This window comes from Elephantulus edwardii, unplaced genomic scaffold (genome assembly GCF_000299155.1).
Source record: "Elephantulus edwardii isolate Elephantulus edwardi_28Jun2011 unplaced genomic scaffold, EleEdw1.0 scaffold00043, whole genome shotgun sequence".
NCBI lineage: Eukaryota > Metazoa > Chordata > Mammalia > Macroscelidea > Macroscelididae > Elephantulus > Elephantulus edwardii.
In genome coordinates, this window is record NW_006399793.1 from 14264821 (window position 1) to 14289703 (window position 24883).

At 38.8% G+C, this 24883-nt stretch overlaps 1 protein-coding gene and 2 pseudogenes across 1 annotated transcript in view; 1 reads left to right on the top strand and 2 right to left on the bottom strand.

The window, feature by feature from the left end:
• The window catches only part of MCTP1 (multiple C2 domains, transmembrane 1), a 906633-nt gene that overhangs the window by 633136 nt on the left and 248614 nt on the right, over positions 1-24883 (bottom strand). The window lies entirely within an intron of this gene.
• LOC102874411 lies at positions 567-1295 on the bottom strand (annotated as a pseudogene).
• LOC102874005 lies at positions 23715-24200 on the top strand (annotated as a pseudogene).

Here is a 24883-nt window from a genome sequence, read left to right on the forward strand (position 1 = left end):
GGACAGCGCAGGAGGGGAAGACCCTCTATGAGATGGATTGATTCAGTGACTGGGGTAATCGGGATGGGTGTGTCAGAGGCGGTGCAGTTGGCGCAAGATAGAGCAGGGTTTAGAGCTGTTGTGCATAGGGTCGCTATGAATCGGAAACGACTCGATGGCACATAACAACAACAACAACATGGGAAGAATACCAAATCAATCAGGAAGCATCAAAAGAAGATGGAAGGAGTACACAAAATTACTATACCTGAGAAGAAGTTCAAGAGAAATAAACCACATAATCAAGAGGAAAAGGTGATGGATTAAGTTCATTCTGCTTTAAAGGACTTGGCAAAAAACAAGATCCCAGGAATTGATGGAATACCATTTGACATATATCAACACAGATGCTGCCCTGGATGTACTCACCAGGTTGTGCTAAGAAATCTGTAGAACAACTACCTGGCCAGTTCACTGGAAGAGATCCATATTCAAACCCATTTTTTTTTGTCTTTGATAAAGATTTTATTAAAGGTTTTTACAAAGCAACACCCAAAAATTCAGATCCAGTTGCCAAGGTGACCTTATTATGCAGTTGGGACTGGCTGAGGCATGGCAGGTGCCTCTGGCTTCCCACCTTTCAGCTTGGAGATGGGGGTGGTAGACAGTATCTCATCTTTGGGCTCCCAAATGCTCACGTGGTCAGGGAGGGGCTCCTTAGGGCCAATCTTACCACTTGGGTCCCAGGGCAGTGTGATCTTTACTTTGATGCCCAGCACACCTTGTCTGAGCAACACATGGTGCACAGCTGTGTCAACATAATAGTTAACAGGGTTCCCACTGTGTCATCAGGTCATTCACAAATTTCATGGACTTAGCTCTCTGTCCTCAAAGTTTCCCAGAGACCACAACTTCACAGCCCTTGGTCCCACCCTCCATGATGAACTGCAGCACACCATAGCAAGCCCTCTGCACAGCAAGCCCTCCTAGGAGTTTGTAACGAAGACACTCTACCTGGGTAATGTCCACAGACATCTTGTGGCCACTTTTTCAGCATACAGTTCCACATTGCCCTCAGAGAAGCTAAACCTTTTCTGAACCACAGCAGTCAGTTCTCGGATCCGTCGGCCCTTTTCACCAAGGACATTCTGTGTCCTGGTGGCTAAGATTATTATTTCTGTCCTGGTTGGTGTAACTTGAACTTCAACTCCAGAGTAACCGTCCTCAGCCAGCTCCCGGTTAAGAAACTCATTCAATTCGACTTTGAAGATACCATCTGTGACAAACTTCCTCTTCTTGGAAATCTGCACCACCATCTTCAGTCGTGGCCGCTGAGGGAAAAGGACTCAAACCCATTTTTTTAAAAAAAAGAGTTGTTCAACAGAGTGGGGAAATGATCAAGTAATATCACATAGAAGCAAACTTCTGCTGAAGATTATTCAAAAATAACTGAAAGAGTACATAGAGAACTGCCAGAAATGCAAGTTGAATTTAGAAGAGGCCATAGCATTAGGGACACCATTGCCAATGTAAGATGAATTTTGGCTGAAAGCAAAGAGTACCAGAGGAATGTCTGTGTTTCATTAACTATGCAAAAGCATTTTACTGTGGGGATCACAACAAATTGTGGCTAACCTTGAGAAGTATGGGAAGCCCAGAACACTTGATTGTGAATATGTGAAACCTATACTTGGACTAAGTAGTCCTCAGAACAGAGCTAGGAAACACCACGTGTTTCAAAATCAGGAAAGGAGTGTGCCAGGGATGTTTCCTGTCTCCATACCATTTCTATCTGTATGTGGAACATATCATTTGTGAGGCTGAACTTCATGACGTAGCATCAGGATTGGAAGAAGACTCATCAACAATCTACATTATATAGATGATACAACCTTATTCATAAAAACTGAGGAGGACCTGAAACATTTGCTGCATAAGGTCAAGGACTGCAAACTTCATTATGGGTAACATCAAGAAGACAAAGATTCTCACCATTCGGTCAATTGAAAGCACCATGATAGATGGAGAAGAGATTGAGATTGTGAACAATTTTGCTCTGTTCCACAATCAACAACACTCTTGGCATCAGTAGTCAAGAAACCATTCCTCAATGATTAGTAGTCAAGATTCATTTCTCTGAGGAAGGCTGCTGAGACTTCTCAAAAGTGCTAAAGGAAAAAAAAGTGCTAAAGAGTAATGATGTCAGTCTGGAGTAAGATACACCTGCTACAGACATGGTCTTCACAATTACTTGCTATGCATCAGAGAGCTGGACAATGACCAAAGATGACAGAAGATGCCTTCGAGTTGTTGTGCTGGATAAGAGTATAGAACATACCAAGATTGCCAAGAGAATAAACAGGTTTATCCTGGAGAGGGTGAGACAGGCTGGTCTTTAGAGGCAAGAATTTTGAAGCTCCGTCTCACATATTTTGGGCACCTGTCCAGGATGGACCAATACCTGGAGAGGCACATCATGTTTGGAAAAGTGGAGAGACAGTGCAGGTGAGGAAGACCCCAGATGAGATAGATTCATACAGTAACTGGGAGAATGTGGGTAGGTGTGTTAGAGACAGTGAGACTGGCTCAAGACAGAGCAGAGTTCAGAGATACTGTGCATAGGGTTGCTGTAAGTCATAGCGACTTGATGGCATATATCAACAGCAACAATCCTCAAAATGTCATCCCTGCTCTTAAGCACTTTAAAATAAGGTTCTTGTCAGCAAATGTGTTTAATGCAATATGTTTTTTAAAAATTATGTTTTATATGTTTGCAGACAAAATTCATGTTTCATATACATTGTGTTTCACACATTCCTTCATTCCCAATGTGTGTCATATGACCATTCCCACACATTGTGTTTTAGAAAATTACCAGCAGTGTTACTCCTTCTTTTAGATCCCTACTGAAATCCCTAATTCTTTCATCCCTTCCCTCCACCTACCAAACTCTGTGACCCCATGATTCACCCCTTCCTCACCATTAGCCTCTCTGCCTTCTCCTCTTCCCCCATAGGACTTTTATTCACATCTTACTCGTTATCCTACTTTTGCAACAATGGTCTTATGCAGTAGTTTTCATTATGAGACTGGGTTAGTTCACTCAGCATAATACTCCCCAGTCCCTTCTATGTTATACAATATTTTCTAAATTGTTGCTCTTGAGTGCTGCATAGTATCCCATCATGTGAATGCACCACAATTTTTTTTAAATTTTATTAATTTTAATGAACATTTACAAAGATTTTGAATTTCCTTGCCCACCCTTCCCCCCCAGTTTGCTCTTCTCTTTGAAAAGTAAAAGAAAAATTCCTTCACTGGTATACAATCCCCCTGCCTCAAGTACACTCCACTATGCAACCTTCATTCCAGACTCTTGTCATAGCCATAATACCCAAGCATAAATAGCTTTTAAACTGTTCTCTCCTTCATCTATTTCAATGCAGTATACATAATTTATCCAATTTTTCCCAGTCTTATCCCAACAGTGATGTCAGTTCCTTTCTACAACAGTGGCACTATTCAGTATTTGTCTTTTTGTGACTGAGATATTTCACTCAGCATAATGTCCTCCAGGAGATAATATTGCATGAGTTTCTTCTTTTTCAATGCAGTGTAGTATTCCATTGTGTGAATATACCAGAACTTTTTTATCCATTTGTTTGTTGAAGGGCACTTAGGCATTTCCACCTCTTTGCTATTGTGAATAAAGCTGTGATAAACATGGGTGTGCATATATATGCTTGGGTGGCAGCTATGGTTTCTTTAGGGTATATTCCCAGTAGAGGAATTGCTGGGTCAAATGGTGTTTCTATGTGCAACTTTTTGAGAAAGCGTTATACAGCCTTCCATAGCGATTGCACCATTTCTCACTCCCACCAACAGTGAATGAGGGTTCCAGTTTCTCCGCAACCTCACCAGCATTTGTTGTTTGCGGTTCTGTTTTATTTTTCTATCCTTACTTGGGTGAGATGATATCTCATAGTTGTGTTGATTTGCACCTTCCTTAGAGATAGGGATATTGAACATTTCTTCCTATGTTTGTTGACATTCTGAATGTCTTCTTTGGTGAAGGGTCTGTTCATATCTTGTGCCCATTTTTCAATTGGGTTATTTACCTTTATCTTGTTGTGGTGCTTGAGTATTTTATAAATTCTAGATATAAGTCCCTTATCTGACATGTCATTATCAAATATTTTTCCCAGTCTGTGGCTTTCCTTTTTACTCTGTTGGAGAAGTTTTTAGATGTGCATAGGGATTTGATTCTTAGAAGGTCCCATTCATCTATTTTATCCTCTCTCTCATGGTTGTAGATTTTTCAGGATGCTTGAAAGACTATGTTGTGGATTAGGACTTCTAGAGTTCTTCCAAGCTTTTCTTAATGAAATATATAGAGCTTGGTTTTAGTCCTAGGTCCATGATCCATTTTGAGTTTGTTTTTGTGTATGGAGTGAGGTGTGGATCTTGCTTGAGTTTTCTACAGGCAGTTTTCCAATTTTGGCACCACTATTTGTTAAAAAGGTTGCTGCTTCTCCACTTAACTGATTTAATCTCTTTGTAAAAAAATCAATTGACCATAGGTAGATGGGCTGATTTCTGGATTTTCTATTCTGTTCCTTTCATCTATATGTCTGTCATTATACCAGTCTCACGCTGTCGTGACCACCACAGCAGGGTAGTAGGTTTTTCTTAATCCATTTATTTGGGCTGTTTCCATTATCTTGCTGTTGTGAATAACACTGCTATGAACATCAGTATACAAATCTCTGCTAGGGTCTCATAGTTCTTCTTCCCTCAGAGTATATTTCTAGTAGAGGAATAGCTGAGTCATATGGAATTTCTATGTTCAGTCAAACTGTCTTCCAGAGCAGCTGTACCATTTTACAAGCCTACCAACAATATTTGAGAGTTCCAATCTTTCCACATCCTCTCCAATATTTACTGCTTGCTGTCCTGTTAACTTTACCACTGCAACTGGGGTTATCATTTTGATTTGCACCTCTCTAATTGCCAGTGATTTTGAGCATTTCTTCATGTGTCTGTTGGCCATTTGAACGTCTTCCTCTGCTAAAAGTCTTTCCATGTCTTTTCCCCATTTTGTAATTGGGTTCACAGTCTTTTTCTTGTGGAGGCCCTGTTGTTGTTGCTGTCAAGTAAAGCATGACTCATATTGACCCTATGAACAGCCGACTTGAACTCTGTCCTATCCTGTGCCATTTTCATCATCTCTGACACACTAGAACCCACTGATGAAGTCCTTGGTTCAACCCATCTTACTGGGGTTTCTTCCTCTCCTTTGCTGTCCAAGCATGATGTCCCTTTCCAAGGAATAGCCTCACCGAGCTACATGTCCAAAGTATGAAATATGAAGCTTCATCACCTTTGCTTCTAAGGAGCACCCTAGCTGCACTTCTCTTGAGATATTCCTGTTAATTTTTTGGCAATTCATAGACTATTCAGCACTCTTCCCCAACACTACAACTCAAAGACACAAATTCTTCTTCTTATTCAACATCCAGTTCTCTGATGCATTGCAGGTGACTGAGGAGATCATGGACAGAATCAGGTATACCTTATAAGATCCTTGTCTGAGATGTCATTGTCAAATGTGTTTGGTTCTTTTTTCCCTAGTAAGTAGGTTTTCCTGAACATGCTTAATCTTGTTTGATCTCAGAAGAAATATGTCTTTTTATTTCTGAACTGTTGCTGTCAAGTGAGTTAATTGTGAATCCAAGTAAAATGAAATAATTGGCAATGACAGTCTCTTCTCTATCATAATGTTGCCTACTGGCCAACTGGCGAGGATTTGTTTTATGATGAGGCATAATCTATACTGAAAGCTTCAATCTTTAATCTTCTTTAGTAAGTCTTAAAATCCTCTTCGTTTCTGGCAAGTAAGATTGTGACATCTATCAAAAGTTGTTGATGAATCGTCCTCCAATCTTGATACCATATATTTTAAAAAATTAATTCATGTAAAAAATTAATTCTGGCTCTCTTAAAATAACTAATTCTTGGTCTATTTACAGATGCTGCAAGAATCCATTTAAGTAATCCATGATTCTCATTCTTCTAAATATTATATAATATAGCCAGAATTTACTATGATCCACATAGTCAAAGGTTTTTGTATGATCATTACCATACAAGTAAATATCTTCCTGGTGTTGTTTTAAGCTCTAATTTTTCTGAGTACTTAAATTTCTGGCACTCTCTAGTGCTACACAGATAACATCTAACAACAAAAAGAAATACTTCAGTAATTTTAAATAATATTCTGCATGTTTTTACTTGCATGACAAATTAATGAGATTTTCCCTATAAATCGATTCTGTTGGATTACTTTAGAATGGGAACAATTATTGATATCTTTCAGTCAGTTGACCAGGTAGCTTTCAACTGACCGAAAGACCACTGAGCATGGCCAGGGCTATACTTGTTTGTTGAAATATGTCAACTGGCATCTTATCAATACCTGAGCATTATTTTTTATCAATTACTTCAGTGTACATTTACTGTACATTTGTTCTTGCTGAATGATTTGGTGTCAATTATTTTGGGGTCCAATGACTTTATTCCTTCTATCTTCTTTGGATGCTTCCTGAATCATCCAATACTGTGTCAATTGAATTTTTTAGTATTTTAACTTGAGACCTGAATCTTTTCTCCAGTTCATTCTGCTTTGGAAATCCCAAGGGTAAACAAGCAAACTTTTTATTTCACTTAATATTGTATATTTCTGTTATAAATCAAATGAACAACCAAGAAAGAAAAAGAATCTAGGCAGAAAGAAGACCAAGTAAAATGATAGAGCAATATGAAAATGCATGGCACAATTTTGGGGCTGCCAATGTTAAAGTGCAAGGGATAGGATTGAGAAAGAGAAGATGAAGAGAAGAGACAGCTATTTTATGTATAAATCAAAGTATAGAGCTTATTCTAAAAGCAATGCAAAGCTGAGTCACAACCACTTCTTATTTCCAATGAAGATATTTAATGACTTCTAAGTAAACAGTAAAAATATGAACACTGCTACTAATTAAGTAGGGATGAGACTATCATTTCAATAGTTCCACTTTCTTCAACAATCATTATGGAGTGTCTTTCTATTTCTCTAAAGTAAAAGGTTCCTTGAGAGTAAGAGTAAGTTCTTGTCCTTAAAGAAAGGCAGCCATGTAAGCAAATTGTTACAGCACTATACTCTATGTTGTGGTTTTGGTTTTTGGTTTGTGTGTTGTTGTTTTCTTTTTAAGTTCCTACTTGTAAGAGTGTATTATAGGCTAGTAGAATGAAATCAGGACAATGGAAAGATCAAGTAGGTTAAGGATGAAGCGTATAATAAAATACACAGGAAATATACTCTCTAGTAAACTATAACCCAAATCTATGTACATTCCAGTGAAATCCAATTTCTGTATCCTAACCTTCCTGATAGTCCTTCCATCTAATCACAGAACCATTTCTTCCTCTGCTTGTACTGCTTGTGATTACCTTAGGCACCAATTATAAAATGAATACTACTATTATTTATAATATTACATAACCTGAACACAACAGGATTAAATTCATAAACATTGCATCTTTTTTACTTACTTCATTTACAAGTCCCAAAAGTGAAATTTAGTGTTTTTTTACACTGCTGCCAGCAGGACCCAAACTTAAAATAGCTCTAAAATTCCATTAGCCAAACAACTACACAGTTCAGTAAAAATTAAGGTTGAATATGAGAAACTTTTAAGTTCTCAATTTCATAAACATTTGATACTTTGTTCAGTGTCAAACAAACCGTTAAAGAGATGCTACATTATCATTTATGTTGCAATATTTTAATCTTTGTTAAAATGGAAAGATAGTACTTTTGGTAAAGTAGAAAATCAAACAGGAAGACCATCAATGAGATTAATTTGACAGAATGGCTTCAACAATTGGCTCAAGCACAACAAATCATGAGGCTGGTGCAGGAACAAACAGTAGTTCGTTTTGAGCCAACCCAACAGCATCAAATAACAAAAATAGTGAAAAACATAAGTAAAATAGACATTCAACTAAAAATCTAACAGCTGTTATTATATGTATCTGATATAGAGAGTTTAAGGAATCCTGGTGGTACCTGGTTACCAGTTGGGCTGCTAATCAAAAGAGTGGTAGTTTAAATCCACCAGATGCTGGCAGCCTAGTGGATAAAGAGGTTCATTGCTACCCCAAAGGCAGAAAGTTTGAATCCACTAGCTGCTCTGTAGGAGAAATATTGGCAATTTCTTCCCATGCAATTTATGTTATTGTTGCTATGTGCCGTTGAGTCGTTTGCAACTCATAGCGACCCTATGCACAACAGCCCTAAACCCTGCTCTATCCTGCGCCAACTGCACTGCCTCTGACACACCCATCCCGATTACCCTAGTCACCGAATCAATCCATCTCATAGAGGGTCTTCCCCTCCTGCGCTGTCCCTCCACCCTCCCAAGCATGATGTCCCTCTCCAAGGACCCGTCCCTCCTGGCAACATGTCCAAAGTATGTCAGATGAAGCCCCAGAATCCTTGCCTCCAAGGAGTAGCTTGGTTTAATCCTCTCCAAGATGAATCTTTGTTTTCCTGGCAGTCCAGGGTACATTCAGTACTCTTCTCCAGCACCACAGCTCAAAAGCATCCACTCTCCTTCTGTCCTCCCTAGTCATTGTCCAACTCTCTGATGCATAACAAGCGATTGCAAATACCATGACCTGTATCAGGCGCACCTTAGTCTCCAGAGAGGCACCGTTGCTCCTGAGTACTTTAGAAAGGTCCCTAACAGCAGACTTTCCCATCGCAATACGCTTTTTGATTTCCTGACTGCTGGTGCCAAGAGTGTTGACTGTGGAGCCGAGCAAACTGAAGCTGTGAACAATCTCAGTCTCTTCGCCATCCATCCTGACGCTGCCAATTGGTCCAGTGGTGAGAATCTTTGTCTTCTTGACATAGCCTCAGTCCATACTGAAGGCTGCAGTCCTTGACCCTTCGCAGCAAGTGCATGAGGTCCTCCTCAGTTTCAGCAAGCAGGGTTGTGTCATCAGCATAACACAGATTGTTAATAGATCTAGCCTCTATAAATCCACTGTTGTTGTTTTGTAACGTAGAGTTAGAACCAACCCACAGCTGAGGCTTCACTGGGTTTTCAGAGGTGGTTAATCACATAGGAGGTGATTGTCCTCTAGAAAGTCAATCATGAGTTGGTTTCAACTCAGCAGAAGTGAGTTAAGTTTTACATCATAGGAGAAAGATGAGACAGTCTTCTCTTAAGATTTATAGCCTTTGAAACACAATGAAAGGTTATCAGTATTTTAAATTAACTCATTGGCAGCAAATTGGTTTTGTTTAGTATACACACTTCAAGTAGCCCTACTGGCAAAAAGACCTAGAGGTTTGAATATATTAGATATTCCATACGGGGAAAAAAAAGAAACAATCTCCTCCAGTGTGATTTACAGCTTCTGAGAAACGACTGGAGGGTCAACTAAGAGTTGGTTCCTATTTTATGGCACACACACACACACACACACACACACACACACACACAAACCAAACCACAAAACAGTGGTACAGTGGGAGCTCTGGTGGCCTTCTCTGTAGGGAGTTTCAATGTTAACCTAATGCCTCAGAGTCTTTGGGAGCTAGAATTCACCAGTGGCTCGGGAGGAGAAAAAAGGACAATCTTTTTGCGTTATTTACAGCTGGCAAAACCCAATGGAGGGACTATTACGAGTAGGTTTCAACTTGACAGCAATGGACTTGATTAAGTGGTACAGTGGATAAGAATATGGATAAAGATGAGCAGTTCAAGCCTATCAGTGTCTCCGTGGGGGGACAACTTCAGTGATTAGCTCCTGTAAAGATTACAGGGTTAAAGTGATGCCTAATCATGATGACAAGTAAAGCTGATTCCACATCATACTGACATTTTCAAACAGAGTAGAACTACCCAATAGGATTTTCAAGGCTGTAAATCTTCCAAGACATATCTTTATGGACATAGATTGCCACACTTTTCTCCTACAGAGTAGCTGAAAAATTTGAAGTGTTGACTTCTTGGTGAACAGGTAAGTGTTTAACCACTACATCACTAGGACTTCTTCCTGTAAAAACGTATTGTTTCTTGTCAAAATAAAACATTTCTTTATCGTTCAGCGTCCTCACAGTTGCTGCTTTGCATGAGCCTATTGTCGCAGAGCTAGCAACCTGTTTATTTAAAGGTCTTCTTTCTGAAGACCTCTATGATTCTCCATGTTAGGAACATGTTGCTCTCTACAGGGACTGACCTCCACTGGTCATTTGTCCAAAGAAGGTGTCAATAAGTCTCACCACCCTTGCCTATATGGAGCATACTAGCTGTACATTTTCCAAGATAAATTTGTTTGTTCTTTTGGCAGACTAGGTTCTATTGAATATTGGTCACCAACACCCCATTCAAAGGAATTAGTTCTTCACTGTTCTTTCTTATTCATCCACTAACTTTCAAATACATTTGAGGTAAATGAAAATTGTATGGCCTGGGTCAGACACACCTAATCCTCAAAATATCATCCTTGCTGTTTTACCTCTTTAATAAGGTCCTTGGCAGCTGAGGCATCTAATGAAATATGTATTCTCAGGTCTTTGTTGCTGCTTTCCCAAATGCTCATTGTGGCTCCAAGTAAAATGAAATAATTGTCAATTTCAATGTTTTCTTCTCCATATATCATTATGTTGCTTCCTTGTCTGGTTATTAATAGTTCTGGTTTCTTTATACTGCGGTGCAATATATAATGAATGCGGTAGTCTTAGATTTTCATCTGTAAGTGCTTCAAGTACTTCTCTCTTCCAACAAGAAGTATATCATCTGCATAAGACAGGTTGTGAATGAGTCTTCCATTAATTCTGATACCTTGTTCTTCTTCATATTTTTATTTTTTGCTCAGCATATACACTGAATACATGTGGTGAAAAGCTTCAGACCCGTCGAAGCTATTCCCTGATTTTAATTATTCAGAATCTACTTGATCTATTTGAATAAATACTTCTTGATCTATGTACCCAAAACTACATGAACACAATTAAGTGTTCCCATTCTTTGATATTTTATCCCTTATTTGTTATGATCAAATGCCTTTGCATAGTCAAGAAAACACTGTCTTCACTGAAGATAGCCGATACCCGTGATGTCAGTAATGATAGCCCTCCTTACATATCGTCTTTTGGATTTGGCTTCAATTTCTGGTAGTTCTTTATCAACGTATGAGTTTAAATGTGTCTTTTTAAAAAAATATCTTCAACAAGATTTTACTTATAAGTAATAGTAATGATGTTGTTGTTGTTGTTGTTGAGTGCTGTCGAGTCGCAGGCAACTCATAGCAACCACATGAACGAAAGTCCTGGACACCTGTATGACTTTCATCCTTTCTCCAGCTTCATAGGAATATTAATGATAATTGTTTTATTATTTCCACGTTCTTTAAGATCACCTCTCACAGACATCCGGGGCAGGGGGAAGAAGAACGAACTGGGTAGGAGGGTAGAGAAAACAGTGCAACAATGAATGAATAAAAACCCAAAATCTCTGTAAATGTTAATTAAAACTAATAAAATTTAATAATAATTAAAATAAAAAGATCACCTCTCTTTATAATGGACATACATGTGGATCTTTCCAGTTGTTTGACCAGGTAACTGTCTTCCAAAATTCTTAACATAGATGAATGAAAACCTCAAGCCCTACATCCATTTGTCAAGATAATGGATGTACACCTTACAAGGAAGTTCTACTCGGTCCTTATTGGTCACTAAGAGTCAGAATCAACTAAACTACACACAGTAATTATATTTGTGGTTTGGTCAGTTCTACAATTTACAGACATAAGAAGTTCCATAGAAGCTGCCACATATTGTGTTCAATTTGCATTTATTTATACAATAGATATAATTTCATTGCATTGATTATTAATTTTCTGTTATGCTAAAAATCCAATGTAAGGCTCATTCTATACCAAAATATAGGTACTTTGAGGTTTTGTTTATATTTGTTTTAATAACTTATTAACTAATTCTCAACAGTTATCAAATCTGAGCTTGTTGAGGAAGTTAAGACACCATCTTCAACATTGCTTTTATAAAGTGTCTCACTTCAACTGCTTATGTAAATAACCATTGCACCTCAACATTATAGGATAGATTAATATAAAATAATGTTCCTCTCTTGAACCAAATACTTTTAAACTCCTCCTTTACCATTGTGATATTTTACATGATAATTTATCTCTACATACTCGTGTGACCCATTTAACGCTACTGCAAGTGATTTTGAATACATTTCCCCCAAACCAAAAACTGGCCTATAGCAATCCATTTTGGTGTCCATTCTAGCTTGATTCATTTTTAAGTAAAAAGAAATTCTGTTACTGTTGGCCACAATACCAAGAACAAATACAATGATTAACACTTGTAATAGTCTATGAGGCAAAAGACTACAAATTTCTATATAATATTTTATATACCCAGAAATCTCATGTGGGTACTTGAGCCTATCACCATGGCCTTAAACATACCAAGTTTACCCAAAGGAAAATTTAATCTCATTTAGACCCAACAGAATATTTTATTTTTGTGATCTGACACCAACTCCCTCCATTCCTTATTCAGTAATATTTCCCTGTGGAATGATCATCTAGCTTTTGGGTTTCTCATGCCTTTGTACCACTCATTGTTCTTCTTGCTATTAAGTACCACCAAGTTATAAATGATTCATAATTGACCCTCCAGTGGATTTTCAGAGGTGTAAATCACATGAGAAGAGATTTCTCATATACCTTGGAGCAACTAGTGGATTTGAAACTCATACCTTTGTGTTGGCAGTGCAACTCCTTACCACTAAGCCACCAGAGCTCCTCACTCCCATTCTTAGAACATATGATTTAGGTAGAGTGGAACACAGCCCTCTCTAACTCATGTGGCTGCCAGTTCCTAACCTACATCTAGCCAGATTATACTTTCCATTCCCAGTTCTCCAGTGACAGGTTCAAGAATGAAGAATTCCCCTAATCCAGGAGGTTAAAATTGAGGGGGTCAGGACTTTGTGCTGAAGCTATCTACAAAGATACATCTTTTCTCCAAGAAGGATAGCTGCCAGGGAGCTATAATTCTAGGGTTCTTGATGGTTCTCTTTGTCTCTACATAGAGCATGCTGATACAAAGAACAGAAAGTCAAGAGCAGAAAGAAAAAGAAGGACTGTGGTATGATAATACTAAAGAATCCTTTAGATTCTGTTGTGTCTGGGAGCACCCATTGACATTTCTCCTCCTATTTTGTTCAAGCTAGTTGGAGCTGGCTTTTCTATCACTTGAAAACCCAAACATTTTGACCACTTTTCCTTTGTGTCCATTTATTTAACCACAATTAGAATAAGGGTCTGTCTGGTACTGTGTTAGGTGCTGGGGCTGCAAATACGAATGGAACATAGTCACTGATCTCACAGGAGTTCTGTGTTTTGCTGTAAACTTAAGGTTTAATCAAAATGTTAGCAGTTTGAATCCATCAGCCACTTCTTAGGTGTCAACCCAAGGCCTGGTAATCTGCTCCCATAAAACTTGCACCCTACAAATCTTTATGAGCAGTTCTCTGTCACTGTAGGTTGCTAGGAGGTGGTATTGACTCCATTGTACCTGACAACAACAACAGCAACTATGTGTTATTAAGCCACTTGCTGTTTTGAAAACATAGATTTAGGATGTCTGGACTGACTCAGTCTCAGTGGACCAGAACAGTCATTGGGAAGGGCAAGAGGAAAAGTAATGTTCTATTAGTAAACATGCTTAGAAAAGCATAAAACTAGCAGTATTTCTTTCTAAACCAACAAAGGAAGAACAAAATTATCTGAAAAGCTATTGAATAAAGAAACAGAATACCTGTCACTTAAAACAAATATTAATCCAAAGTCTTCTGTACCAAAAAATAACAAGTAGGAAAAATTATAAATTTAATTGAATAAATCATAATATTAATTAAGGAAGAGATGTGATAAATGCATCCAGAAAGAGACCATGAAATAGGAAAATAAAATTTAGATATTAATTTAGGTAGTTTTGCATGTTAAGTAATTCACTTTGAGACCATTAATTGGTATTCACTTTCAATCCAAAAAAGTATATCTTTCCAAATAAACATTTACTTAGTTATTATTAACCTGGTACTCTGGGGAACACAGTACTGAAAACGCTACAAGGCATTTGCTTTTAATATATGAAAGATTTAATTCCCACAGCTACACACAGTCAGATGAGAATTTAAGCTGAGTCGAAAAGGTGTAATTTCCTAAAATCTCATGTTAATATATCATTTTAGAAATGAAAACATCAAAAAGTTCCTTACAATAGAATAAAACAACAATTAGTATATTCTTTCAATAAGAATAGATTTGATAATAATGCAATGGTTGCCATGTATAGAAAATCTAAGTTTTTCTAAGAAATAAAACTCATCTTCAGTTTTTGCTTTTCTGACACTCTGTTTCACTATAAAATTCTTCAGCTTCCACAGGTGCACAATTCTCATTAATCTGGAAGTGTCTCTAAATTCTTAACAGGATCTTCACCTTGTACCTGAATATTGACTATGCATAATTCATATGTAAGGAGAAATAAGATGTATGAAAAAGCTAGGGATAGGACCAGGAAAACATCGATTCATAGTCTAGTTAGTCTTATCAGCACGGACTAGTGACCTAGTGTTCAAGCAGCTGTGCTGCAACCAAAGGTAGGCAGTTCTAACCCACCAGCTGCTTTGTGGGAGAAGTATGGGCAATCTCTTCCCATACAATTTACAGCTTCGGAAACCTGCCAGAGGGCCGGCTATGAGTTGATTCTGATTCAATGGCAACAAGAATGAATGAGTGAGTTAGTCTTACTCCTCACAGGTAAGATACACAGTTATATAAATATAATACTGTTATGTTTATTAGGAAGCCTGTTTCAAATAACTTGGTTTGGTAAAGGAAAAATAAGAAATAAAACCATTAAGTCAATTTCAACATGGACTATCAAGTTTAAAAAAGAACACACAAAAAACTTCAAATATACTGTCACTCAGGTAATTTGACTTATAGCTAACCCTCCAGTGACATTTCAAGGATTTAAATTTCAGTGGGTAAAGACTGTCCACCTTTCTCCCTCAGAACCACTGATGGGTTTGAACCACTGGAAAGGAGGATTTTTTTATTAGCAGCATAATTTGCTATACACTCACATCCAAGCTTCCACAGTATGGAGGCCTCCCTAAACATATCTGCTGTAGTTGTTGCTAATCAAATTAGAATTGACTCATAGCTGACCCTCCAGCAGGTTTTCAAATCACAGGACACAAGATTGCCCATCTTTCTCCCACATAGCAGATGACGAATTCAAACCACATGCCTTTAGACTGGCAGTGCAGCTTCTTACCACGATGCTACTAGAACTTTCTAATCTGCTGTGCATTTCTTTTTACTTCGATGCACTGTGGCTTACATTTCTTTCACCACAGTCTCCTAGTAACAATTACTTTAAAAGTCTCAGTCTTACCTCAGTTCAAATGGTCAAATGAATTTTTCATGCCCCCTTTAGGAGCTTCTTATATTAGCTGAAGATACAGGACCACTCAGCCCAGTCCTGGTCCTGGTAGGAGTACCACATAGAAAGTCAAGAACCTTTGCTGAGAGTCAGAGCAGCTCTTTTCTGCCAGGTCCCAGGCCTTGGCACACCTCACTATCACAGAGCAACCTCACGAAGTCATTCAGAGCCAGCTGTTAAAGATTAATAGTCAGTTTAATATGTTACAGGCTCCAACACAGAAAGCTATGTATTTTAAAAGAGCTAACTGCAATGCAAAGGGAATGGAATTCCACAGTGGAATTTCAAAGAACTAAACAGCTTTAATTTTAAATTTTAGAACAGAAAGCTACTCCAGTTACCCTCCAATTTTGTAACCTTTGCTCACTCTATCATAAAGGAAAGCCAGCCAGTCACTTGTGGTCAGACACCTTTCCTTTCTGTATCATCAGATCCTTTTTCATATTCATCATACTATATACAAATATATACATACACACATCAAATCCCTCATACTTCTTGATATTTTAAGGTTCCATAGAGTTGACACTGGCTCCTCACAACCCTAGGGACTTTAGAATGAAACCCTAGCCAATCCTGTGCTAGCTTTACAATCTCTGTTATGTTTAAGCCACTGCTGCAGCCACTGCACCGCTGCTCCTTGAAGATCTAATAAATATTTATGAAAAGGTATTAGCATCAGTTAAAAGTAATTCAAAAAGAATCAGTACAGCTTTGAAAAGGTGAAAATCCAGGTGAATTACTTACTATATGCCAGATATTATTTTAAATTAATATAGCATTTAATGTTTCATCCAAAGAAATCACAAAGGTGAAGTGGCGTTACATAGAAGTAGAACTGTTTTAATTATAAAACTAGAGTTTGTGCCTGGCATATGGTGGTTGGCCACCAATGTGTGTTCTACACATTTGGAAGTTTGCCAAAAGCCTGAGGATAATGATGGCAGGTTGAAGCTAATTCCAATCTCTCCTTTCAGAAGGGTTGGTTGTCCTCACAGAGTGGCCAGGATTCAGGGATGTACATTTAACATCATCTGGACCCCTTGGGCTCCGCCCCTAGTATTTTTATTTCCTAACATATAAAGATACGTTGTTGAAGCAAAAGGAAGGAAGGATATTGACGTAAACATAGGCTAGTATAAATGAGGGTCAATTTACAAACACCAAAGCCACAATGAAATCCTTCAAATTCCCACACTTGCAAGTAATTAAAAAGTTATTCTCAGAGGTATTCACATTTTAAATCTCTTTGATCTGAACATAAATTCTCAGGAGACTCTTCTCTCCACCAAAGAAGTACTTGTTATGACAGCAATACACTCTCTCTCCTGTCGACCCTCTAGCTACTTCTTATATAATTAACCCTGAGGAATAGGACTTCTCTTTCCTTATATTACAAAGTTTTTCATTTATAGATTTAAAACTTAGGAAAAAAAAGTTTCCATCAAAAGTCAGGCCTAGAGAGCCAGGTTCAAGCCACTTTTTATATACAAGAACAATGAGGAATTCTAGCCTAGGTAAACAGAGACAGAAAATAAGATCATAAATTAAATACCCTGACATATAAATATCATAGTTCCTTGAGAACCTACCTTAGACCTCAGAGTCCAGAAGTTCTTGGTCATTACTTTCTGCTATAAGTTAATATTTTTCTTAGAAAACAATTTCTTTATACCAATACTTCATCAGCTCAAGTGTCTGTAGACAAGCAAATCAAGTCAGATATACTTTTGCATAAATTCCCATTTCCTTATAGAAGGGATATGCAAATTTTTTTTTAAATGAATGGATAGGTTAACTGGATTCAGGCACACTCCAGTAGGGCCACTCACAGGGTATGCCTATAACAAGAGACTAATATTTAAACTACCAATAAATCATGGTACACTGTTGTTCATAACCATCATATTCCAGCTATTTCTTTTAAAGAATTCTTAGAATATACCCAGAGGGTAGGCATGAAAAATTTTCCCCAAAACAACACAGCTTTTTAAATCTAATTGCATCTCCATAATGTCTTATTTGATTTAGTATTATTAGCTTTAACTGTGCAAAGAGATCTTACACTTCAGAATTTGTGAATACCCTACCATAACCCAGATTGTATGAACTCAGCAAACTTAGGCACTCTTCCCTTTTTTTAAAATTGTTTATTGAAAATCAGCTTCCCATTCACTGCAACCACTTCTCAATAATTTTTGCATCTTTGTTGGGTCATATGTTTTATTCTTACCAGTGAAAAGTAAGCACAACTCATATCTAGATAAGAAGGCTGTGTCTTCTTCATCCTGTCTCCTACCTACATATAGAAGGCACACAGGTTCCTACTGAACAGCCCAGAGTCCCAGTGTGGGAGAGTTCCTGAATGACCATAGTTTTTTCAATGTTCAGCTACTATTGAACGGTTAGAGGTTTGACTTAACTCAGAGTATTCATAAGCAGGGTCTTGACATCTATTTCTGAAAATTCAGCCACTGAAAACTTTAAAGGGGAAAAAAATGAAAGGGGGAAATCACAGGGTTGCACAATTTGATGGATGGTGGGAGGGGTAAAAAAAGTGGGACGGTTCAGGTGCAGACTTGAAAAGATGGGGTAAAGGTGAGCTTAGTTCACTGGTGATTAATTTTATAAAATACAATGCATGGGAATGATCCTATAAAAAAATGTATACGACTTCTATACTCAAACCAATATGTTGTTGTTGTTGTTATGTGCCGTCGAGTCGTTTCCGACTAATAGCGACCCTATGCACAACAGCTCTAAACCCTGCTCTATCCTGCGCCAACCGCACCGCCTCTGACACACCCATCCCGATTACCCCAGTCACCGAATCAATCCATCTCATAGAGGGTCTTCCCCTCCTGTGCTGTCCCTCCACCCTCCCAAGCATGATGCCCTCTCCAAGGACCCGTCCCTCCTGGCAACATGTCCAAAGTATGTCAGATAAAGCCCCAGAATCCTTGCCTCCAAGGAGTAGCTTGGTTTAATCCTCTTCTAGATGAATCTGTTTGTTTTCCTGGCAGTCCATGGTACATTCAGTACCCTTCTCCAGCACCACAGCTCAAAAGCATCCACTCTCCTTCTGTCCTCCCTAATCATTGTCCAACTCTCTGATGCATAACAAGCGATTGCAAATACCATGACCTGTATCAGGCGCACCCTGGTCTCCAGAGAGACACTGTTGCTCCTGAGTACCTTTGAGAGGTCCCTAACAGCAGACTTTCCCATCGCGATACGCCTTTTGATTTCCTGACTGCTGGTGCCAAGAGTGTTGACTGTGGAGCCGAGCAAACTGAAGCTGTGAACACTCTCAATCTCTTCGTCATCCACCCTGACGCTGCTAATTGGTCCAGTGGCGAGAATCTTTGTCTTCTTGGCATTGAGCCTCAGTCCATACTGAAGGCTGCAGTCCTTGACCCTTCGCAGCAAGTGCATGAGGTCCTCCTCAGTTTCAGCAAGCAAGGTTGTGTCATCTGCATAACGGAGATTGTTAATAGATCTTCCACCAATCCTGATGCCACAATTCTCCTCATAGAGCCCAGCCTCTCGGATAATCTGCTCTGCATACAAGTTAAAAAGGTATGGAGACAGGATGCATCCCTGGCGTACACTCTTCCCTATTTTGAACCATGCAGTGTTACACTGCTCTGTTCTAACTGCTGCCTCTTGGTCCAAGTATAGGTTTCGTATTAGCACAATTAAATGTTCTGGGATTCCCATTCTTCTCAGAGTCAGCCACAGTTTGTTATGATCCACACAGTCAAATGCCTTTGCATAATCAATGAAACACAGATAGATATTCTTCTGGTATTCCCTGCTTTCAGCCAAGATCCATCTAACATCAGCAACGATATTCCTAGTACCACAACCCCTTCTAAACCCAGCCTGGACTTCTGGCAGTTCTCTGCTGATGTGCTGTTCTAATAGTTTCTGGATGATCTTCAGTAGAATCTTGCTTGCATGTGAAATCAATGACACTGTTCTGTAGTTTCCACACTCAGTTGGGTCACCTCTCTTTGGAATGGGAACAAATATAGATCTCTTCCATTCAGTTGGCCAAGTGGTTGTTCTCCAGATTTCTTGGCACAACTTGGTGAGCACATCCAGGGCAACATCTGTTATCTGAAATACTTCAATTGGTATACCATCTATTCCTGGGGCCTTATTTTTTGCTATTTCCTTCAAAGCAGCTTGAACTTCTTCCTTCATCACCATAGGCTCTTGCTCATATGTTATTTCTTTAAATTCCTCTGTATCTGCCAATTCCTTTCTATGTAATGACTCAGTATATTCCTTCCAAACCAATATAAAATAAAAAATATTTTAAAAAACTTAAAAAAATGAGTGTTATCAGGAACTAATCCATCTCTCCTAAAGAATGAAAGAAGATCAAAAGGATGTACATAGTGGCTGTAAGAATTTGTTCAAATGTAGCAGAGATTGTGAGGATGAAACTAGATCAGGAAGTGTTTGGTATCTAATAATAGAAACAATTAGCATGCAAATTTTAAGATGGACAGCATTCTGGGAAACCAGATGGTAGCAGGCAAAACCAAAGCCACTTTCATGAAGTCAGTTCTGATTCTGAAGGTGTAAATCTTTATGGGAGGGGACTATTTTTCTGTTTTGGAGCGAAAGGTATATTTAAACTGCTGATCTTTCACTTCGTAGTATAACACATAATACACCATACCCTCAGAGCTCCTTCAGCTGCCATTAAATGTGGCACACAAGATATTTTTATCACTAATTTTCTCTTCCATCCAATTGCCCGTGGCAAGAATTTTTGTTTTCTTGACCTTGAGATACAATCCATTTGAAAACTATAGCCTTGCTCGCCAGCAAGCACTTTAAGTCCTCCGCACTTTCAGCAAGCAAGGCTGTGTCATCCACTTAACACAGGTTGTTGGTGAGTCTTCCTCTTATCATGATGCCACGTTCTTCTTCATAGACTCCAACGTCTCACTCAGCATACAAAGTGAGTAGGTATGGAGAGAGAATACAACATTCACACACACCTTTTGTCTGACATACTTTGGACATGTTGTAAGGAGGGACTGGTCCTTGGAGAGGGACATCATGCTTGGGAGGGTGGAGGGACAGCACAAGAGGGGAAGACCCTCTATGGGGTGGATGGATTCAGTGACTGCGGTAATCGGGATGGGTGTGTCAGAGGCAGTGCAATTGGCACAGGACAGTGCAAGGTTTAGGGATGTTTTACATAGGGTCGCTATGAGTAGCAACAACAACAACAGTGTTCCCTTACTTTCAGAAAAGTAGGGAATACCAGAAAAATGTCTATTTGTGTTTTATTGACTATGCAAAGGCATTTGACTGTGTGAATCATAATGCATTGCAGTTGACATTGAGAGGAATGGGAATCCCAGAGCACCTGATTGTGCCCATGAGGTAACTAACTATACATGGACCAGGAGGCTGTTGAGTGAACAGAGTAGGGAAGCACTGGATGGCTTTGAATTGGGAAGGGAGTGCACCAGGGTCATATTGTCTCTTCACATCTATTTAATATGTATGCTGAGCAAATTATACAAGAAGCTGGACACCATGAGAAGGAGTATGGCATCAGGATTAAAGGGAGACTCATCAATAACCTGCATTATACAGATTGATAAAGCTTTGTCTCACTTACTTTGGGCAGGTTGCTAGAAGTGGCTCTTTCATGGAGAAGAACATTATGCTTGGAAAGGTAGAGAGTCAGTGAAAGAGAAGACGACCCTGAACCAGCTAGACTGACACAGTGACTCTAGCAATGGGCTGAAGTGTGTCAGAGATTGTGGGGATGGCACAAGATAAGGTTCAGATCTGTTGTTCATTGAGTCATTATGGTTCATACTCAATTCAATGGCATCTAACAACAACTGCTAGTTAGGCTAAAATAAGTTCAGCCAAATTGTGTCTGGTGGCTCAGTGGTAAGGAATTACATTGCCAACTCACAGGTATGTGGTTCAAATCCATGAGATGCTCTGAGGGAGAAAAATGGGCAGTCACCTTCTGTGCAATTTACTGCCTCTGAAATCCCACTGAAGGATCAGCTACAAACCGTTTCCAGCTTGGTGTTACTCAACAACAATATGGCTAAGCTGTACAGTTAAAAATACTTTTTAATTCCTTTAAAATTACATGAATGATAAGATACATAGCCATAGCACCGAACTAGATTTCTACGGTAAATTGTCTTTGTAAGTCTTTGAAAGGGGCTTTAATGGCACCATGGCTAAGTGCTCAGTTGCAGAAGGCCTTTCATTCTCATATTCATCTGGTAGGTTTGAATCATCAACATTATGGTTGGCAACTATCATCAGGATCCCTATAATTTTTGCAAACCCTATAGGCAATTCTACTTTCCTAACCAAAATGTTGGTGGTTTGAACTCACCAGTAGCTTTGCATGAGACAGAGTAGTCAGATCTTGTAAAGATTTAAAAAGAAAGAAACCCTATAGAAGCTCTACTATATTCCAGGAAAAAGGTGAATTAGAATTGACTTAGAGGCAATGGGCTTAAGTCTGGGAAGCTCATCATTTAATGTTTTCTTTGGTTGTTTTGTCTTGAGATATAAGCAGAGCAGTTCTCCCAGCAGTAAGCTCCAAATGAAAAGAGGAAAGTAGAACTCATATCCTGGTACTAAAGGGACAAATTTTTTGGAGACAATTTACCACATATAATAAACAATGTCTTAAAACAAACTCAGATTTCTGAAGTTCTTGTAATTAAAAAAAATACACACAAAAAATAATTCACGGGATATAATTTTCTTCCTCTAGGTACAAGTTGCTGTCCCATGGTCACTTGTGGTTGCTGTGAGGCTGAACACTGTGACACGGATGTGTCAAATGTGTTAATGGTTGGCTACAATGCGGACTGAGAGTGGGGTGGAGCTCCCTGATTAAACAAGCATGGAAGGAGGAGTGGCATTCACTTCCATAATAGCTTGCCTCCAGAAACCCTATGAACTTGGAGAGAGGATGAAAGGCACCCAAGCGTCGAGGACTCTCCTTCATAGGGTCACTATGAGTTGCCTGCGACTCGACGGCACTTAACAACAACATAGCCAATAAGTCTTTTCCAAATGATGTGTTACATTTTATGAAAATGTTTATTATCTATTTGCATCTGTTTTTATAACAAGTGGTGGTAGTGTCTTCTTATAAGAGAACACGGAGGAGATCAGATGAGGTGGTTGATGATTTTGAACTAATCTACAGAAATGTGGTCTTGAAGGTGCCGCCCCTTTATCAGTTTGCCAAAGAACAAAGAATCAAACAATATAGAAATGACAGATTCTAACAGGTTTTTATCACACTTTATAGCAGAACAGATGACATAGTTTGGTATTTGTATTAGCTGAATAGTGCAGGTACAGCAGAAATACCACAAGTGGATAATTGTAATAAACAAAACTTAATTCTCTCACAGCTTAAGAGGTCAGAAGTCTGGCTTCAACTTTATAGGGGGGCTTTCTCTGAGTTGCATCTAGTGGAAGGACCATGTCTCTTTTCAGCACCTGTGAATCCAGCATCTTTGGAGAGCTCCACAGGTGTAGGTGGTTCTTAAATATAGGATTCAAAGGACTTGTTTTACTAAAAACAAACAAACAAACAAAAAACCCAAACAAAACAACAACAACTAAAAAAAGCCCCAATCCAACCAAACCAAACCAAACCAAACAAAAATCATAACTAGCATATGGTTAAGCTATGATACTGTTTTTATGGCTGATGTTCTTTAACGTTTAAGTAATTTCACCAATTTTAACTTTATGCTTTACACAAATGAGAAGTTGACTCAGAAAATAACTTTGGGACAGATATAACTTTCTACTTAAAATCATAATACAAATGCAATCATAATACAAATGCATACACAAATCCTATGACTCTCTTAGAAAAGGGTTTATTTCAATTATGCTATGAGCAAAAGCCTGTGGTGATGAAGGAAGAAGTTCAAGCAACTCTGAAAGAAATGGCAAAAAACAAGGCCCCAGAGTATCTACATATCATGGGGAGGTAGACGCTGCTACCTTTGATTAGCCTTGGCCCTCACAGCCCTAAAAAGAAACAGGATCTTAAAAAACTGTATGAGCGGAAGTCCAAAGCACAGCAATTATGAACCAGTTTGGCTCCTCAGCCCTAATCAACCTCTCCAATTTCTTATCTATAAAACCGGAACCAGCCAGCACCCTTCCACAAGGCTCCATGGCCAATAGCACTACTGTGGTAAAGATACCAGGCACTCCTGGGACAGGAGGTCAACTCAGTCCTGAAAACAACTAGGTATTAACGAAGAAGAAATTGCAAGACTTGGTAAGAGAAATGGATCCCAATGAAGAGTTGGATGAAGATGTAGAAGAGATGCTGCTGCAGCTTGCCGACGATTTCATTGAGAATGTGGTGACAGCTGCCTGCCAGTTTACCAGGCATCGCAAGTCCAGCATTGTAGAGGTGAAAGATGTCCAGGTGCACCTAGAGCGCCAGTGGAACATGTGGATCCCAGATTTTGGCTCAGAAGAAATTTGACCCTACAAAGAAGCTTGCACCACAGAAGCTCACAAACAGAGAAAGGCATTGATGCGGAAAACAAACAAGGAATAACATATGGAGAGGTCAGGAAATGGGCAACAATGCTTTTGGAGATACTTGAGCAGAGGCCTCAGCCATCTCATCCATGCAGTATTTTTTTTAATGTTTTACAGAGAAGCATATATTTTTTATTAACAGTGCAGCAATATCTATAATGACTGAGAGGATCTGCCAAAAGAATAAAGCCTCCTACCCCAACTTCCAGTCCCTCTTGCCTGCCGTCTCAAAGAGGAGGAATATATCTTCCAGAGAAGATTTTTCTTTGTGGTTTATTATATAAGTGATTGAATATGGAACAAAGCATTATGGTCTTTTTGGTGAGACAGTATTAGCAGGACATGCAGAGGTTGTTGTTTCCTCCTCTCTTCGCCCTTTCTTTTTCTTTGTAATGTCAGTGTTTATATGACTATGGCTTTCATTTGCTTTTACAGAATAAAGAAGTTATTAATAAAAAAAAAACAAGGCCCCAGCAATTGATGGCACACTTATTGACATATTTCAAGAAACATGCTGTCATGGATGTCCTCACCAAGTTGTGTCAAGAATTTGGAGGACAGACACCTAGCGAACTGATTGGAAGAAATCTGTATTTGTTCCCATTCCAAAGAAAGGTGATCTGACATACCGTGGAAATTATAGAACAGTATCATTGATAGCATATGCAGGTAAGATTCTGCTGCAGATTATCCAAAAAT